This window comes from Peromyscus californicus, unplaced genomic scaffold (assembly GCF_007827085.1).
Source record: "Peromyscus californicus insignis strain IS unplaced genomic scaffold, ASM782708v3 Scaffold_15__1_contigs__length_86483966, whole genome shotgun sequence".
In the NCBI taxonomy this organism is placed as follows: domain Eukaryota; kingdom Metazoa; phylum Chordata; class Mammalia; order Rodentia; family Cricetidae; genus Peromyscus; species Peromyscus californicus.
In genome coordinates this window covers 52271257-52289844 of record NW_026294447.1, presented here as the reverse complement: position 1 = coordinate 52289844, position 18588 = coordinate 52271257, and positions in this window count along the sequence as shown.

The following is an 18588-nucleotide window of genomic DNA, read 5'->3' as shown; positions in this document are numbered from 1 at the left end:
CAATCCCAGACTAGCCTTGAGCTCATTATGTAGCTGAGGATGTTCTTGAACTATTTATTTAATTAATTAATTTAATGTGAGTGTTTTTCATGCATGGATATATGTGCACCATGTGTGTGCAGTGCCCAGAGGCCAGAAGATCCTTGGAACTGAAGTTGCAGGCTGTTGTGAGCCTCCATGTGGGTGCTGGGAATGGAACTCAGCAAGTGCTCTGGACTGCTGAGCCATCCCTCCAGCCCCTTGTATCTTTTACTCGTTCATCTGTTGAGAGGCTCTTGGGCTGTTTCTTTTGGTTGCAGTAAATAAGGTGATAGTGTCCAAGTATTTGAGTCCTTGCTTTTAGTTCCACTAAATTAACTTGTTCTTTATAAAGTGTGGAAGTCTATGTTTACTACCCATTTTTCTGTGCTCTACATATCTTATTTACTGTGGCAGTTTGGATGAGAGATGTCCCCCTCCGCTTTCAGGGAAATCCATCTAAAACAGCAAGCTTCCCCTCGGATCTGTTCTCAGCCCCGCTGTCTAGATTCATCTTCCCTGAGGCTTCTTTTTATTCCACAGACACTTTAGGAGTGTTTGCAGCTGACACCGGGAAGCAAAGGAGGTCAGACATGACCTCAGCTCTCAAAGACCTTCAGCGGCCTGCGTGCCCAGACCAGACAAAGGCAGGAGCCACCAGGACCCCGTGTCCTCGTGTGTGCCGTGACTGGAGACCAGAGCAAGGTTCTTAAAACCAGACGGGGCTCTGCAACATCTTAGATGCTGCTGCTACGGCCGAAGCACTAAGGATGAAAAGTCACCCAAGAGACCAGGGCTGAGGTTGGTGTGGGTCAAGGAAGTGTGTTATCCACTCTTTCCTTCTCTCCTCCCCCCCTCCTCCCGTCCCTCTCCCTCTCCTTTTTGCATTTGTGCTTGTTTCTGGGGGACGCACGTGTCATGCACACTTGTGGAAGTCAAAGGAAAACTGGGTGTAGGCCCTTGGGTGCCTTCCACCTTTTGATTTTTGAGACAAGGTCTCTCACTGATTCGTGACTTTGTCATGCTGAGCACACTAGTTGGGCCCCAAGCTTCCAGGAATCTCTGTCTGCTGGCTCATTGCTGCTGGGTTTATAGACACAGACCACCACACTCAGCTTTTGATGTGGGTTCTGGGGAGCTGAACTCAGGGCGCCTCAACTGGGGGATTGCCCAGATCAGATGGGCCTGTGGGTATGTCTGTGGAGGGATGATCTTGATTGCCCACTGATGCAGGAGAGCCCCGCCCACAGTGGGTGGTACTGCCCCTAGGGAGGCGGGCATCGGATGTACGAGGAAGAAGCTGACCATGAGGCAACAGGCAGTGTTCCTCGGTGCTTTCTACCTTAAGTCCTTGCCTGAGTTCTTGCCACGACTTCCCTCCTTGGTGAACTGTAACCTGTCAACCGAAACAAACCCTTTCCTCCACTGGGCTGCTTTGGTCATGGAGTTTGTTAGAGGAAACAAAATCAGGACTGTTCCCATTTTACAGGTGAGCACGTGGAGGAGTGGTTACCCAACTGAGAAGTGGCAGAACTCCTATTTGGCTACAGGTGGGCTTGATTCCAGACCCTAAGGTCTGAGCTTCAGGAACTCATTTTCCTCATAGGTGGGATGGGGTTTGGGATGGAAGACTCCATGGGGCTCAGACACTGACAGTGACAAATGACAGGAGTTTGCATAAGGTGACAACTAGCTCAGATTTGGTATTTTCCCAATGTAATCTGACCATTGCTACAGCAGCCTCTTCTGTACCCACAATGGGAGAGGAAAAGACCTTGTTGACTGTGTGGCCAGTGGGGTAAAGAACAAGCAGCGCCCCCTTAAGGCTAGATCCTTAGTGGCAGCAAGGATCCCACTACCACTACAATCTCCCTGCCTGGCTCAGCACTCCTGGTGAAGAAACTGTCCTCTGTTGCTAGCCTTCCAGGGTCTGAGGTTTCATTAAAGAAAGTGACATTTTCTCTTAAGTTTCTCTCTCTTGGAAAGCCTAAGAAACATCGTCTAATGAGCATAGAGGGCCTCCAGGGCACAGTAATATACACTATGGCTAGTTTTGACTCATCCTGCTCTCGTCCAGAACAATCTTAATTAAGTGGAAGGTGCTAGTAATGCTACAAGAATTTACCAACTGTCTCTCAAAGTAACTCTGATTAATAGCAGAGGCACAATAATGTCTCTATAACCAGGTCACATGAAATAATACAAATGACTGTCTGTTGCTATTTTTAAGTAATGTTTATTAGAATCCCTTGGCGCGTAATAAATTTAATTTACAGCTGCTTGCAGTCTGACTTACACACGGCCTCCTGCGGCTCAGCTCATTAACACACTTGGGAAGAAATGAGTTTTCCCATGCATTCTCCCATTCCATTTCTCCTTCCTTATGAGGCCAGATTGTGAGACTCTTTGAGAGCAAACACCACTCTTGTCTCCAGTACAAATTGCCTTAAATGCTCAGAGTTTGTTAATTATCACAGAGGCACACAACACAAATTCCTGTTAGACAGCCTGAGGCAGAGAGTTGGAGAAAGACTTGGTGAGTCAGCCGTGCTCCTGCAAGTGATCATCCTTAGGAAGGATGAGACACGGGAGGCCTGAAGACAACCTGAGCTTCGAGAACATTCCAGCTGGAAATCTAGAGGCCTCTGAAGAATTTAATCACCAGATGTTTGGAGAGTATAAGTGTTCTAGGTTGGGAGACCAAAGACCTGGGTTCTAGTTCTGCTGAGTTTGAGATGGAAGACACCAGAGGACTTGACCAGAGAGCCAAATTCAAATTTATTTTGGTTGGGTAGCTTGCTCTGTGAGGGTCCAGAGAGGATACATTTAGAGCTTTTCACATACTGTGTACACCAAGAGGTAGAAATGGGAGATGCTGCGCATACTGCATAATACTCCTAAAAACTTTGTGGGGCAGAGTGGCTGAGTTCTAGTTCATCACAAGGAAGAACAGATATCCACCCATTCTTATTAAAGAAACTCAACATGTAATAGGCAAATCCAGAATTGGGTGGTCTCGGTGTGCTAAGGAGAAGAAGATACATCTTTTTAATGTTATTGATGTTTGTCTTTCAAGACAGAGTTTTTTCTGTGTAGCCCTGGCTATCCTGAAACTCACTCTGTAGACCTCACATAGATCACTCACATAGATCTGCCTTCCGAGTGCTGGGACTAAAGGCCTGTGCCACAATGCCCAGTCAAAGAATATAAACCTTTTGATGAGATACCATATTCCCTTCCCTTGGGCTCAAAGATAGCTTTCTCCTAATCAGAATGAAACAATATTGTCATCTGTCCTAACCATTTATAGCTCCTGGGCTGTACAGGAACAGGTAGGTGGTGGCTACTTGGCCATGGGCCATAATTCAACAACAAGCATGAACTAGCTCTTGTAATATGGAGTGGACTACCCCACCAGGCTCAAAACTGCAGCACACTGATGGTTAGCTGGGGCAACGGGGGTCTTTTTTATTTTCAACACTTAGAACATTTACTTACGTGAAGAGCATGGATACACCTTGCCATAGTCCATAGTGTGTGTGTGTTTGTGTGTGTGTGTGTGTGTGTGTGTGTGTGTGTGTGTGTGTGTGTGTGTGTGAGAGAGAGAGAGAGAGAGAGAGAGAGAGAGAGAGAGAGAGAGAGGACAACTTAAGGAAACAGTTTTCTCCTTCTACCATGTGGATACCAGGGACCAAACTCAGGTCACCAGGCTTAGCTGAAAGTGCCTCTGCCTGCTCAATCATCTCATTCCCATTTCACGTTCTCTTTGGGGAGCTTTCTAAGGTCACAACCATGCTGTAGAGCCCCAGTGGTTGACAAAAAGAAATGTTCACTTTGACCATGAGTCTACATGATTGCCTTGATTCTAGCCAAGCTCCGCTGGTCCAGACAGGCTTGCTCATGACCAGTAGTGGTTGCAGATCATCCAAGAGGCTTTGGGGCTACTGTCTGGGCTTGCTCACTGCTCAAAGTTCAGCCAGCAACTGGCTAATCTAAGGTGGCTTGTGTTCCATGACCCTTTCACCTCTGGCAGGCTATCCACAGAGAAGCACAAGCAGACAAAGCCAGCCACACAATACCCAGCACTATCTGGTTGGCTCAAACAAAGCAGGGGCAAAGACTGCAAGTTGGACTGAGGGTGGTCCTGGGTCACATGGCACAGCAGGTGGGTTAGACGAAGGGGCTGCATTAATCTGTTCTGTGTTGCTATGAGACACTAGGAGTTTGGAAATGCAGAGAGGGGATATATGACCCACAGAACTGGTGGCTAGAAAGTCCAGGGAACACAGTGCCTGCATCTGGCAAGGACCTCTTTGCATGCATTGCATGGTAGAGAAGGAGAAAGGGAGAGAACCATGGGAGAGAACAAGCCAAACACAGAGGCTCCTCTGGGTTTGTCCCAGCCTGCTCTGCTGAGGATCATTCATTCCTTCAGAATCCAACTCATCTGAGAGTATGGAAATTGGCTCTCAAAGGAGGAGTCAATAGGAACCAATCATCTTCTATTGGGTCCCGCCTTTTAAAGGCATAGTACCTCCATACAACCTCACCTGGGCACCAAGCTTCTAGCAGATGAACCTCTGGGAAAAAAACTGCATCAGACACAGCAGGACATACACAGGGCCACTGATTCACTGATTTTATAGGATATATGTGGTAACAGTCACTACCTATATCAGTGCCATGCCCCACATCCCATTAACAGCAAGTGCAGGTCATTGTTGCCTTGTGTGTTGGCCCTGAGCACCAGTGTCTTCTCTCTCACGACCTAGATTACACCCAAGGTTCACAAAGAAAGGTTTATTCCAGAGCTCTCCCTTGCCTCACCAACTACCTGAGACAGCCATCTTATAAAGAGGGAGGGTTCTCTTGGGCTCAGAGTTTCCAAGACTGATTGACAGTTCCTGTGACTCAGAAGCACATCATGGTGGGAATGTGTGGGAGGAAGAAGCTGTGGGCCCAGTGTCCCTTCAAAATCATGAACCCAGACTTCCCAGTAGGTCCTACCTCTTATAGAGCTCCTATACTATGTGAAAACTGACCTACAAAACTCCATAGTACAAATGACTAGAACTCTGACAGAAAATTTAATCACCTGCTAGTCCCTCAATACCCACTTCTCTATTGCTCATTAGTACTGACACCCTGATCCATGACTATCATGATTAAGAAGTATGTTTCACAGCCTCCCTTGCGGCTAGGTATAGTCATGTGATTATTTCCAGGGCAATAGAGAGCAAGTGAAAGTGTCATGTGAGACCTCCAAATGTGACTTTTAGAAGGAAGAACGTATCTTTCTTTTTTCTCTTCCTTTTTCCTGCTGGTAGAATTCGGGATGTGATGGCTGGAGTTTGAGCAGTCATCTTAAACCACGAGGTAAGAAGACTCCTATGTGCTAAAGATGGCAGCTCTTTAGTTAAGAAGAACATGGATCTTGTTCCATAAGAAACTGGACTGATTCCTCCCCCACCCCACCCCCACAGATGCAGACTTGTCATATTTTTTCCAGAGAGAAAATGAAATTCTACTGTGCTCAGGCTTCTCTAGACATTGCTGATCATATCTGGTATTTACATAGTACTTTTAAATTTACAAAACCTATTCTCATTTTTTCTTATGCTATTCCCAGGCAAAACAAATGATGTTACTTATGTTCTCATTTTATAGACAAGAAACAGAGGCTTGGGGAGTTTAATCAGCTGCCCAAGATCAGTGTGTTAGGCAAAAACCCAACTATGTGACTCTTGGGCCAAGCTGTCCACCAGCACAGGGTGCACTTGGCTCAATGGTCTCCCTTCCATCATTTCTCCTTCCCCTGGATGCTGCTGAGACAGGAGAGAAAGGTAGGGGGATCTGGGGACAGAAGAAGAGGAAAGGACCCCTCATCCTGCATCTGGCTGAAGCTGAGAAGCAAGAACTCCAGCACAATGAGCAAATGTATAAGGCCATCTCCCTTCCCAACTGTAAACCTGTAGTTTTCTAAAAATCTCATGGGAAACCCCATTTACAGGGAAAGGGCATGTGCTAAACCCCCATGTAAACCTAGTAGCTCCTGTATCACCTTGTAAGATTAGAAATTCCATCCATGGCACCTCCAGAGCCACTCTGTAATTCTACTTGTCAAAAAATTGAGAAAATGCCTCAAAAGGTTTCTTAGAAACTAGAGAGCCATTCAAATGGTATATATGGCTAGTGCTAAGACACTTCATTGTGATTTTCCCTTGAGGAGTCCAATTCCCATGGTTGGATATGATTTCATTTGCCCCCTGTAGTCAGAAGTTTTCCTGTGTCCCACTCAGTCCCGCAGCTGCTCAGTCCCAAGTAAACACACAGAGGCTTATATTAATTACAATCTGTATGGCTTATGGCTCAGGCTTCTTTCTAACTCTTTCATCTTAAATAAACCCATTTCTATTCATCTATATGTTGCCATGTGGCTGGTGTCTTTCCTCATTCCACCCTTCTTCATCTCTGTCCTCAGTTTGAATGCACTGCCTAACCTTATTCTGCCTCACCATTGACCAAACAGCTTTATTTATCAACCATTGAGAACAACACATATTCACTATGCACAGAAAGACATCCCACAGCAGCCCCCTCTCATTTACATAATGAGTTCCAGGCTGTGGTGGTTTGAAAGAGAATGGCCCATAGGCTAATTTGTTTGAATGTTTGGTCCCTAGTTGGTAGAACTATTTAGGAAGGATTAGGAGGTGTGGTCTTTTTAGAGGAGGTGTGTTTCTTGAGATGAACTTTGAGATTTCAAAAACACAAGCCATTCCCAGTTAACTCCTTCTGCTTCAAGCTTGTGGATCAAGATGTGAGCTCTTAGCTACTGCCTGCCTGCTGCCATGCTTCCCTCCATGGTGGTCATGGACTCTAACCTTCTGGAACCCTAAGCTCTAGATTAAATGCTTCCTTTTATAACTTACTTTGGTCATAGTGTTTTGTCATGGAGATAAAAAAGTAACTAAGACACAGGCCAACCAGGGCTACATCATGAGACCCTATTTCAAAATAGAATGAGATCAAATAAAAAATTTAAAGCATCTTTCATAAAATCCCAGCTCCACCTCCTCATACTGTCTGACCCTAAAATTCTTTCCAGTGTCAAAGCCACGATTCCTGGACTGATCCAAATCCAAATCCCTAAAAGGTTAGGGGGACTCCTGAGACTGCTGAGGGTGACAGTGTGGACCAGAGTCTTTTTCTCCTCACTGACGACACAGCCAGTGTGGTCTTCACAAATTACCAGTATCTGAGGTTATTGACATGTTCTTTTAAAAAAAAAAACTTAGCTCTAGAAGACATTGCCAAAGTCTAGCCAGTGTCAGCAGATCACTGTCCTCTCCATTCAACTTTCCCTCCATCAACCTTGCCTCTTGATCTCTCTACTCAGGCCCAAGAAAGCATAATCAGGTATGTTAGCTACTTTTCTCATCTCCATGACAAAGTTCTTAGCAAAGTCAACTTAGGAAACAAAGGGTTTGTTTTGGCCGATGGTTGCATGGTCAACCTGAGAAGCTCCTGTGTTCATGGCAGTGGGTATATGAAGCCACTTTCCCTCATCTTGGAGGAACAACCAAAGCAGATAACTTGGGCTGTAACAGGGGTCATAATCCTCTGTTCTCACTGCTATGGTCCCAGTCTATCACCTAGGTTCCATGTCCAAATGGTTCCATGACTTTCCAAACTACAGCGCCATCCAAGTATTCCAACATATAAGCCTGTGGGGGACATTCAAGCCCCATTCAAACCACAACACCATGAAACAGCAACCCCAGAACTCTACCCAGTTGTTCGATATCAAAGTCAATGTGATTGGTGATGTCGCTCTGTATGCTGTGAATATGTGTTGCTCTGATTGGTTGATAAATAAAATGTTGATTGGCCAGTAGTCAGGCAGGAAGTATAGGTGGGATAAGCAGACAAGGAGAATTCTGGGAAGAGGAAGGCTTGGTCAGGAGTAGCCAGCCAGACACAGAGGAAGCAAGATGTGAAGGCTTCTTCTGAGAAAAGGTACCAAGCCACGTGGCTAAACATAAATAAGAATTATAGGTTAATTTAAGTGAAAGAGCTAGTCAGTAATAAGCTTGAGCTAATGGCCATACAGTTCATAAATAATATAAGCCTCTGTATGTTTGCTTGGATCTGAGCAGCTGTGGGACCAATGGGTGAGAGAGATTTGTCCTGACCATGGGCCAGGTGGGACACAGGAAAACTTCAGCTACATCAATGAGCCTTTTTTCCCCATGACACCAGCCTTCTGATTCTTCATCCTTCCCCAATCTCATATAGGATAAAGGGAGGCTGCAAGTCCCTAGACCCAGATCAAGCACAGCACCCTGAAGAGGGTGATCAGTGTGGGACTTGGGAGAGGCACTACCCGGGGAAGGTTAAGGACTGGAGCCAAAGGATGCTGAGGACCCTGCTAGGAAGTAGAAGGTAAAACCTTCAGGGCAGGAGTACAGGATGCATGTAAGGCAGGAATTAGAATTGAATGTGCACAGGAAGCCATTGCAGGTCATGCCAGGGAGAAAGCACATCTGTACCCAGATGCTGAGAGCACCAGGCTCTCGGTGCTTTGCAGCCTGTGATCATGTGTGTCCACACCATGCTATGACTGTCACTTTCCCTCACATTCTTTCTCACCCAAATGAAGCTCTTGGAGGGAAGGCAGGGGCCCTATGTCCAGCCATTCCCAGGGCTCAAGAATTGATATAGAGCCTGTAATCCAGACATGCTTTTAGGAAGGCCCAAGCAAGTGAAGGAGGCAGCAACAGTGTTTAAGAAACTGTGAGTGCAAACTGGTCTGTCTCCATCAGACCCTGAGAAAATGGTGATCTTCCGAAAGTCATCAGGAACAGCTGTGCGCCCGGCTGGCCGGCGCTAGTATGAACGGCAGGTCTCTGAGCTCCTGGGTGCTCCTGACATTTCTAACTAAAGTAAATGGCAAAGCCCTCCCTCCCTGAAAGATCTACAAAGACCGGAGTCAGACAGGTTTCCAGGCAGAAGCCATTCCCAGAAAATCCCACTGTAAACAAGAAGCTGTAGAATTCAGCGAGTTCCCCCTTGGAGGGAAAAGTTACCCAAACCTTTAATCATAAAGCAAGACACAGGATATAGAAATTTGCAAATTGTCTCTTCCCATTCATTCACTGAGCAAATACAGGTTGGGCTGTGGTGAGTGAGCACCCTGACTCTGGGGCTCCACTCCAGATTGGGAACACGGCAGCTGGCCTCCCAGTGGAAGTCCTCCCAAAAACAGAGTAGAGGACAAGTCAGGGTGCCCAAGGTTTATGTGTGAAATGAGAGAAACAACAGAGATGGGGTGAGGGGATTGGGCAGGGCAAGAGGAGAAGCCAGATGAGCTGGTGTTAAGGAGTCAGTTACTGCTGTGGAGACAGGGCCTCCCTCCACCATGGCCCTTAAAGAAGTGCAGAGATCTTTAAACTAGCTGTGCAAAGCAGAGTCTGGGCATGCTCATGGAAACCTGACCTGTAAATGTAAGTGGTACTATAGTCCAGGTGCCACCACCCCTTCTGCTTTGGGCTCCTACATAGGCTTCTGGGCTTTCAGGCAAAGAAGCAGTGATATGTTGCATCAGGAGCTTTAGGGTATGGGAGACAGAGGAGCTGCTCATCAACTCCATTGAAACCATCGGTGGGCTGAGGGGATACCGTGTGCAGTCTCTGCTTCAGGCAACGAAGAATGAAGCTGGACTCGTGCTCACATGGAACTCACTTTTTAGTGAGGGAGACAAGTCATCAACAAAACAGATGTATAACATAACATGTGTATCAGGAAGAATCAGATACGGGCGGGAGCGAGAGTAGGTTAACATGATTGCCACCAAGCCTGGGGACCTGAATGTGATCCTTGCAATCCACACGGTGGAAGGAAAGAACCAATTCCTACAAACTGTGCTCTGATCTCTGCATGGGAAGTCAAGAGCCAGTGGGTTAGAGTGTAAATAAGGCAGGGCCATCTGGGTAGGTGTCTCAGTGTGTTTGGTATTGCCATCATAGAATGACTGAAGGAGCTTAGTTTACAGAGGGAAGACATTCATTCATCACAGTTTCAGAGGTTTGGAAGTCTAAAATTGAAGTGCTGGGAGGTTTGGCATCTGGCAAGAGCCCTGTCTCTGTCTCCAAGACTGCACCTTGGAGGCTGCCCCCCCCCCCCAATACCCTTGCTTATGTGTCTCCAGAGCAGAGGGTGTGAGCCCACAGCATCAAGTCTTTTCCACTGGAGCACTCATCCAGTCAGAGGCGGAACCCTCGTATCCCAAAAACCTCCCAATAGGCCCCAGCTTCTGCATTGGAATCAAGGCCTCAACATGAATTTGGATGACACTAAGTATTCAAATCATAGATGTGTGTATTGTTGACAGAGTGGCACCTGAGTGAGGGAGTGGGCCCTGGTGACCCTGGGGAAGAGCTGTCTAGACATCAGGAATGACCAGGCTGAGGCAAACCCAGGTCAGAGGGTTTGAGAAATAACAAGGTGGCTGAGGTGGAGTCATGGGGGATGGGGGGTGTCTGTGACCTCAACAGGCTGCAGAGAGACATGCCATGGGAGACAAGTTTGGCTCAGCAGGACGCAGTACCCAGTGTTGGTTCAAACTTCTGGAGCCTAATCCTGAGTAGTTTATTTTAGGCATATTTAAGCACAACACTGGTGAAAACTTTTCTAGTGATAATTAACACAATCCCATGTGTGCAACGAAGCACACGTAAATCTCCATAAGGAACAAAGTAAACTAATTACAAATCAGACCAGCAAATCAGATGCAGAGACACAGAGACTCTTTGTAAAGTCCCTGAAGAGGGGTTCTACACATGTACTGAGAAAAACTAGCTCGTGATAAGGGTCTGAGGAGGGTCTAGTGCAGGAAAAGTCTCTAGCTACACGGTTAGAGCCAGGATCGCCAGGCTGGAAAACACATCTGCACACAGCCTTCTGGGTGGGTAACAGCGATTGCATTCCTTCCCTGAAGGAACAACCCTGTGTGCTCAACATCCTAGGTTCCCCTAGTGCTTATCTGTGAGCACAAAGACCTCTGTGTCTCCTACAACAGGGGACACAGAAAGGCTGTGGAAGGGAAGCGAGGGGGACGCTGGTCCATAGGCTCACTGCATTGGGTTTGTTCATGTAATGCTGCCCTGCCAGCACTCTTGGATGTGTTCACTAAGCTCCTGGACTCAGAGATGGAGAGCAGACTCCTAGCTAGAGGAGGAGGCGGATTTGCAGTTACAAATGGGCCAGGATTTCACGTGGGCCTGCTCTGTGGAGGGCCCTGGGCTAGAGGCTTGACTGGCATTGTTTCTAATATTGCTCACTACAGACAAGCAGGGTGTCATCCCCTTCTTAACTTTACAATCAGCAATCCTGAGACTCAGAAAATTTCAGAAAACTGCGCAGATTTGTCCTGGAGCCAAGTGACACCAAGATCAGACTTGTCCCTGCAGACTTTCTGAGAGCATGCTACACTGTGTCCCAATCTGCTTTCTGTTGCTGTAAGAAAATATCTGGGGCTGAGCACTTTTCGAAGAAAGGAGGTTTATTTAAATTACAGTTTTAGATGTTGGAAACTTTCTTTTTAAATACCTTTTTAAGGATTTATTTCTAATTAAGTATATGTGGGAGGGATGCCTGCACACCCACGTGCATGTGAGTGCCTGAGAAGACCAAAGATGTCAGATGCCCTGAGAGAATTACAGGCAGTTGTGAGCCTCCACGCATGGGTTCTAGGAGCACTGCTCAGGTCCTTGCAAGAGCAGCACTTGCTCTTTACTGCTGAACCATTTATGTCTCCAGCCTGAGGTTGAAATTTTAAAAATTAAGACTGGTGAGGGTCAAATGGTAGACATGATCATGTTGGACTCTTGTGCAAAACTCAGGAAGTCAGAGGGGTGAGGGAAGTTTTCACTTTGCATGATAATTCATATTCACATAAGAAATCCCAGAATCCCTTTCAAGGGCAGTGCTTGCAATGACTTAACTACCTCCCACTAGGCCCCGCCCCTTAAAGGTCACACCATCTCTTAGCATCACCACCCTGAGAGCTAAGCCCCAACACATGAGTCCACATCAGACCCATCTCACTTTCACATGATTAGATTCCATTGTGAGGTGTACTGTGCTATGTCTGAGAAGGAGAGAAGAGGGACAGGAGGATCCTATGGGAATTAGCCGAGTTCCCAGGAAGAGATTCTGGACAGAGGAAGCAGTGTGAGCAAAGACAGGAGATGTACACCAGCAGGCATGTGCTGGGAGCAGAAGAAATTTGCAGCGTAAAGGTATGATGAGCCAGAAGGGGAAGGGGTCTAGGGTGGAGGGTCCTCAAAGGTTATGTTAGGGTGTCTTCTGGGTCATTTTAGGCAGGAAGGAGGAGACACGGTTCCATTTGCAGTTTAGTGTTGTGCATGCTTTTCTTCCCCTATGAGAACGAGAGACCTCAGAGAATAGGACTCTCTTCTTTTCTGGTGTCTTCCAACTGCCCCAGCACACAACAGTGCTCAGCTCAACCCAGGTGACCGAGCTGGCTCGGCCTGCTGGGCTGGCATTTGGACTCAACTGTCCTGGCCAAAGGAGTGGTCAGCCAAGTGGCCCCAACCAAATGTTCTCTGGATCCCTTGTTTGGACTCTCTTTTGATGGAGAAACATGGCACTGGGCCAGAGTGACGACCAACCATGCCCAGACGTGAAAACTTTTCCAACTCTTGGCTCCTTCTCAGGGGTTAAGAAAGGGCAACAAGAAGGCTGGAGATGTGACTCCATGGAAAAGAGTTGGCCTAGCACTCTTGATGACCTGGGCTTGATGGCCAGCACTGCCACAAAAGTGTATGTGTGTGTTTCTGTCTGTCTCTCTGCGTCTGTCTGTCTCTCTCTGTGTGTGTGTGTGTGTGTCTGTCTGTGTCTCTCTGTGTGTATGTATGTATATGTGTATATATATATATCTTTCTGTGTATGTGTGTCTGTCTGTCTGCCTCTTTCTCTCTCTTTGTGTGTGTGTATGTGTGTGTGTGTGTGTTTCTGTCTGTGTCTGTCTATCTGTTTCTCTGTGTGTGTATGTGTCTGTCTCTATGCCTGTCTGTCTGTGTCTCTGTGTCTGTCTATCCGCCTCTCTCTCTCTTTGTGTTTGTGTGTGTGTGTGTGTGTGTGTGTGTGTGTGTGTACAGGGCAGATATGAATAATTTTAAATCAAAGCTAAAATTCGTCCTGGCTCCTTTATACATGTATAAACATCCAGCCATGTATAAACATCCAGCCTCAAAGAGGTAGACTAAAGGTGGTATTGGGAAAAGAACAAAATTGCGTTTTGAGATGGAGCAAACCTGTCCACACACACCACTAAGGAGAGATTACTGCTTAGCTTTTAGGTCATTGACAGAGGATGGGACAAGTCTCAGAAGGACCAGTGATGTCTCTGACAAAGCACAGGAGAAACATGGGGCTCCCCTCCCTCAGACCCAGCGAACTAGTGAAACCTCCTCTCCGCAGAGGCATAGCTGTCTTGTGAAGTGCGCTATTGGCAGTCACGTAGTTAGTTGAACCGGAGGTAGTGAACAATTGGGATAATGTCAGTGTCTTTGTAACAACCGTGTTTATTTGCAGCATTTCAAAATGAAATGGGCTTGCCTCATTTCCAAGCTCAATGATGAGCATCTCTTTGCCAAATGGGTTTCCATTGTTTTCTTTGTATTTTGCTCAAGAATACCCCTGATGTCAATTCACACTCTTGCAACACATTTCCCTTTACCCCTCAAAATCATTACAGACAGTGGTTTCCCCTTCAACCAGCTGCTATTTGATAAGCTTCGAGAATCATCTGTGTTAATTCTTCCCAAAACCGTGTGACTTAATTATATCTAAATACTATTATAGTCCACAACAGGAGAGGGCCAGGTGTCAGGTTTTAGGAAATTCTTCAAAGATTAGGTAGTGATAGTCATGGGGTTGAACTCAAGAGCCCAGATCGATCTATTTGTTTGTCTGTCTGTTTCTGAGACAGTCTTGCTATGTAGCCCAGGCTGTCCTCAAACCCATGACCCTTCGTATATTCCACAATGCCTGGTGAGAGCCTAAAGAAAACCATCTGCATACTTAAAGAGCCATTTCATTTGATTCCTTGCAGCCACACAGATGGTCCAGATACACAATACCCTGGTTACTATGGTGTCGCAGTTCATTTGATGTATATGGCATAACCTCTGGGGCCCCAAAACAAAGGGGTTTGATGGGTCCCAGAGTTTGTGGTTATATACACCAAATGAAGTACCCCAGGAAGGCTGGAGGAGAAACTTGTAACAGCCCATCACGGGTGTGCAATCCAGGGTAGAAAGCAGGAGAGAGAGCAAGGGAAGCAGGATAAGAAGGAGGACAACTTCGGGGTGATGCTGAGCCAGCCGCAGTCCTGCCAGGGAACACAGCCAGCTGTTCAGTTGCACAAGACATATTGGACTAAGCCATATGGAGCTTCAGATGAAGAAAGAGATATAAATCATCCGCAAAGCTTCCTAGACCCTATCATTGATCAAAGTCCATCCCCTGGAGAGTTAGCTCTCCGACACCTTTAAGTATATTCCTCAACCCCATATTGACAGCTGGAGGGAAGCAGCTGCTGCTCCTCATGGTGTGAGGTTGGTGAGACAAAGGTTCTGAGATTCCAGCCCATCCAGGTTAGACACCTTGGTTGGCTTCAATACCTCTCCCACGGTGGGGACCATGGCAGCCATGCTCAGTGTCAGCTGTCCACTTGAGGGAGGGTGGGACAGTTGGAGGCATCTGGAGACGGAACAGTGGTGGCAACTTCTGCTCTCTCCACTTAGCAGCAGGAAGAGAGAGTAGACCTGGCCTTGCCCAAACAATCTGCTATGGCCTAGCTCATATTCTCTTCTGAGTTTGTGTGGCTTGAATGTGGTTTGTCCCCACCAAAACTCACCATGAAGTTCACTGCCTTGGTGTGCAAGTGTCAAGAAGTGGTAAGACCTTTACAGGCTGATCAGGAAGTCTCCACCCTCAGAGATGCTCCTGAGTTCCCATAAGCGGCTTCCTATGAAAGTTAGCATTCTCTAGTTGCCTTTCCTGACATGTGGCTTTGCAAAGAAACTGAGAAGGTACTGGTGCCATGTTCTTGGGCTTCCAGAACCAGGAGCCAAGACCAGCTTCTTCCATTATGAATTCCTTAGACTTAAGGTTCTCTGACAGGAAATGGACGGACACAGATGCAGCTCCTGTCCTATGATATTTACATCTCATTTAAGGACAAAATTACCATCAATCCAAGAGTGAAAGAAAGCCTAATCTTTGATGTGGTCAATTCCAACTTCCTAAAAAAGATGGAAAAGATTAGTAAGCTAGGCTGGAGCTGTCCTTCTGCAGCTGTCCAGGGGCCATGATTGATATCCACTCTCTTCTCCTTACCCCCTCTCCCCTTCTAGGATTCCATCTGCAGTTCTTAACCTGAGGGTGTCTGGGTTTTGCAGTTGCCTGTAATGAAGATCTCAGGGTGCTGGAGTCATAACAAAAACATCACAGATTGTGTAGCTTGAACAACAGGGCTGATTTTCTTACAGTTCCAAAGGCTGGATGTTCCAGACCAAAATTCAGCAGGGTCAGTCTCTGATGAGGCCAACAACTTCTACCACTTTGTTGCAACCATGACTTTTCCTCTAGGGTGAGGAACAGCACTATCTAGCTCTGTCTTTTCTTACTTTTGAAAAATAATGTGGGATTGCCCCCACCCTCAACCATAGCCTTAGCTAAGCTTGATTACTCCTGAGTATGCTGTCTCTAAAAACAGCCACACTGAGAGTTAGAGCCTCAATGTGTGCATTTGGGGAGACCAAATTCAGTTCATAGTACCAGTCATATTCTTCCCTGCCCTCACTGTGTGATAGTAACCCTAGCTCCCATCCCCTCCAGAAGTCCCTCTTACTCCTGGTCCACTGGCCAGGTCACAGTCAGTGTCTAGTTTCATGGGACCCCTGCATTGATGGATGTTTCACACCCTGGGATCCAGGACCATTAATTCTTTAAAGTCCAAGATTTGCGGGACAAGAGGCATAGCTTCTGCAGGTTTCTCCTCAGCAACTGGATTCAGGCCAAGCTGCCTCCTTTGCTTGATTCCTAGACTTGTGCATCTTAGTTATTGGAAACATATCTACTGGCTCTCTAGTCCAGGAAACCTCATTTCTAAGCTGGGTGACACCGTTCCTTCTTCTGTGGATCATTCCATTGCCCATGGAAGCACAGGGGAGTTAATGAGAGAGGCCCTGCCATCCCGCCCAACCGAGTGCTGGCAGCCACATTGGCAATGGGTGCTCTCAAGTGAGAGATGGCCCTGCCTTCATGCTCTCCATGCATCTGTCTATTCATCATCTACAGGCTCCCTACACCACTTGACTTTTAGCTGTGTTATTTTCACATGCTTAAACTATTGTCCCAGCCGTTTACCTCTCTCACGGGAAGCAGCTCAAGTCTACACCTCAGGCCGCCTCTCCTGTATTTCATCCCCACCTATGAACAGAGATGGGTGCAACAAGAGCCTATGCCCAGCTAACATCAGTATGTCATATCAGTCTGTATGTGGTTGAAGTTCTGGTTCTTTTTTCCTGCTATTGGACTTTCAGAAGAAGCTCCTGCTTGAGGCCAGAGATGCAAATTGAGGAAGAGCTTCAATAGATATTTCCAACATGAGAATCTGGGCCAACTGTCTAGCAGCAGACTGTTGTTTCTGGAGTCACTCAAGACTGACCTCAAGTCACCCAGTGTTGGACTGCTATTATTTGGTTATCGGGATGCTTGGCTGCATGGCTCTTCCTTTTCCTTTCAGTGTATGTGTAGGTGTGTTTATGTATGTCTGAATGAACATGCGTGTGGGTGTACATACACATATGTGCACACACATGGGGATCTAACTCAGGTTCTCATGCTGCAAGGCCAGTACTTTATTGACAGAACCCTGTCCCCAGCCCCTTATACATACATGCATATACATAATAAACATGTGTGTTACATACATTCGATCTTCAACACTCATGTAAAATCCAGGTGTGGTGGTGCACACTTATAAACCCAGCATTGGGGAGGCTGATACAGGACACTCCCTGGGCTCAGTGGCTCACCAGCCAGCTTAGCTGAGTCAGTGAGCCCCAGGTCCAAGAGAGGGAAGGGAGGAGAGAGAGAGAGAGAGAGAGAGAGAGAGAGAGAGAGAGAGAGAGAGAGAGAGAGAGAGAGTCTCAAAAATCCAAGTTGAAGGCATCTGAGGAACACCACAAGCATGCACTCACTAACACATGCACATCTTCATGTACACTCCCACACACATACATGAACACACACATACACAAATGTTTATATACCAATCAACACTTTTTGTCTCACCCCTAGTTATATGGTGATCTATTGGTCATTGATATGGGTCTCAAAGCTCAACCTCATGGCCCTGTCAGACTTGATACCAATTGTGAAAATTATGCCTATGTTGTGTCTTGTGACTTGGTATGTCCCTGGCCTTTGCCATCATACTGACCTCCATTGATGTGAGCGAATTTATTTCCATCTCCCATCATCGAAGCCAACTTCCAGCTTTCAGAGGACAGCCATTGTTGAACTTCCCAAAGAAGTGGACGTTGCCTTCCCAGACCTTCTCCTTATGCCTCAGAGAAGGGAATGTTTACCAAAGGCTAAGGCTATGAGAACGACAATCAACTTGCAAGGTTCCCACTCCAATGAGGTCACTGTCGTACCCAGGGCAAATGACACTGTTCTATTTTAACAAAGGTTAAAAAAAAAAAATCAACCTGCCTTCCAGAAACATTAGGGGGCTTTGGCCATCAAACATCTTCAGGCTTGTCTATGCAAATGTCTCTACACCAGATCAGAAGGCCCAGCCTTTTCCCTGTAGCAGCCCTGATTTAGATTAAGACACCTGCGTGGCTATGCGTTTGGCCCCCTTCCTGTCAGCTCCCCTTCTAACTAGATCCTGGGCTTAGCTTCCAGTCTGTCTTGTGGGTGTTCCTCAAGCTTTTACAAAGCACGGCTTGAGTGGGCAACCAGTCTTCTAAGCTGATTGTTTTATTCTTACAATGTAAAATGATGCCAGAAAAAGTCACCTGACCAACCCCACATCCTTGCGACAGCTGTCGCTCTCACTCTGAGCCGCTGGATCCCATAGAGCTTTGCTTTCCAGCGATTTCTCGTTCCATGAGCTGTGGGTGAAGCTTTGGGAACTGCCATGCTGGGGCTGGAAAGGTCGCTTTGCAGTTAAGAGTGTTTTTCTATTCTTCCAGAAGACCTTAGTTCAGTTTTCAGCATCCATGTCAGGTGGCTTACAACTGCTTTCTAACTCCAGCTCCTGGGCATCTGATGCGGTCTGCTGAAAGTTCCTGTCCTCCTGTGCATGCATCCACATCCCTTCATGTACATGCAATTAAATATTTAAAAAAAAAAAAAAGAATCAATCTAGCCGAGGTGACAACCAAGATCAGCCATCTCTGTAAGCAAACACCACCTCCTGCTGTCTCCTAAGGAGCAGGGACAACCTCCATACACTACAAGTAG